General features: G+C 51.4%; 1 pseudogene; it reads right to left on the reverse strand.

Moving 5' to 3' along the window:
• Window positions 1-240: 240 nt before the first annotated feature.
• LOC131743051 (myb/SANT-like DNA-binding domain-containing protein 7) lies at window positions 241-1,325 on the reverse strand (annotated as a pseudogene).
• Between the last annotated feature and the right edge of the window lie 376 nt (window positions 1,326-1,701).

The raw sequence follows: 1,701 nt of genomic DNA on the forward strand, positions 1-1,701 counted from the left end.
GAAGCCAGGACTAACTAGCTCTCTGGACTTGGCTACTTCCATTGTACCAGACCACCACTCATGTTTCTGAAAGGTCTTTCAACTAGTAGAGATGCTTGGGAGAAGCAAGTATATTCCTACCCTCCTGCACTCTTTTTTTTTTTTTTTTTCTGAAGACACGGAAAAGGAGCCAGAGTACCAGAAGGCAGCTGTTGGACCTGGGCCTCTGCCAGAGAAGGAAATACATCCTTGTGTGATCAGCTAACTTTTGGTGTTTGAAATTAACCTCTGAAGAAACTTTTCAAACCCTATCTGAAAAGCACTGGTTGCCTCTTCTACTGCTGTGGCCGAGCGTCTTACCGTGACCACAGCATCCCTGCGCAGCTCATTGGCAGGGTCCTGCTGAGTGCTGGCCTCCTCGCCAATGGCAATCAGCTGGTCCAATTTTTCTTCCTCCCACTTTGCAGGTTCTCCTGGCAATCTCCTGTTTTCTGCCAACTTGCCTGCAATAGTCCTGGCCACTGACCACCTTCTTCACCTTGCCCACCTGGGAGGGGGCTCACGGTAAAAGGCCCATCCCCACCAAAAACAAAAGGAACTCTGGAGGAGGAGACTGGAGGCCGCTGTGCTGAGGCCACCCCGGGAGTGTTTCGGCTGGAGCTGGTGCAGGGGCTGGGATCACCAGACACTCCCAGTCTGGTCATGGGGCTGCTCTGACAGGGAGCAGCTGCACCTCTGAAAAGGTGGTGGGACCTGCTGTAGCTGGAGGTTCCTTGAGAGCACCCTGCACCCGAGGATTCATCCCAGGAGTCCTCAAGGTCACTGGTTTCTCATATCTGGTCGCTGATCCTCAGTGACAATCCTCATCTGATTCCTTAAGTGTTTTCAAGATAGGCTGATGATCTGCTGCCTGAGTCCATTTTGCTCCCAGAATGCTGGTTCCCTCTTCCCCTGGGATGTCAGGGGTCGCCAAATTCTGATCACATTGCTGAGCCCAAGCAGCCTCCTCCATTAAATTGTCTGCATCAGTCACTATCTGATTTCGGAGAAGGTGATCCAACGTATCTATAAAAGGGACAGTGTAGTGGATCACCCATACTTGTGGCATGGGCCATTTAGGCCTTTAAATGTAATGCCTTCGGGACCTTGAACTTGGAGTGGCACTGACGCTCGGAGAAGCAGAAGCCTTCCTGCTGCATCCGCTTAGACGCAACCTGGTAGACGTCTGCATTGTGATGTATGGTCTGGAAGTGCTGAATGTACTGTGCCTCACCTAGTATGGAGAGAAGCATCCGTGTCTCCTGTATAGACCACCAGATGCCCGCACTGCTATTGGAAGTGGCCATAGCAGACTGCGAAGGAAGGCTAGCTGGAGGAGTCTCCTGGGCAGCAAGGTGCCGATCTGAAGGTGTGGGGAGGCTGTGTGTGCTCTGGTCTATCTCCAGGAGCCAGCCGATTCTTCCCTCTCAGGGCTAATTGCTGAGAAGCCAGGTCCAAGGACCGCATTTCTGGCTTCTGCCAAGGATCTGCTTTACTTTCATTACTGTATTTGAAATATTCCTTTTTCTACTTTGTTTTGCTGCCAATCCAACAACCTCTTCATTTTCTGAGTAAGCAAAAACAGCTGGAGTAACACTGTCACCTGCATCATTGGCAACCACATCAGCCCGGCCATCCTTATAGATGGCCACACAGGCTGATGTGCAGCCTACGTGAACCCCG

This window comes from Kogia breviceps, chromosome 16, assembly GCF_026419965.1.
Source record: "Kogia breviceps isolate mKogBre1 chromosome 16, mKogBre1 haplotype 1, whole genome shotgun sequence".
NCBI lineage: Eukaryota > Metazoa > Chordata > Mammalia > Artiodactyla > Physeteridae > Kogia > Kogia breviceps.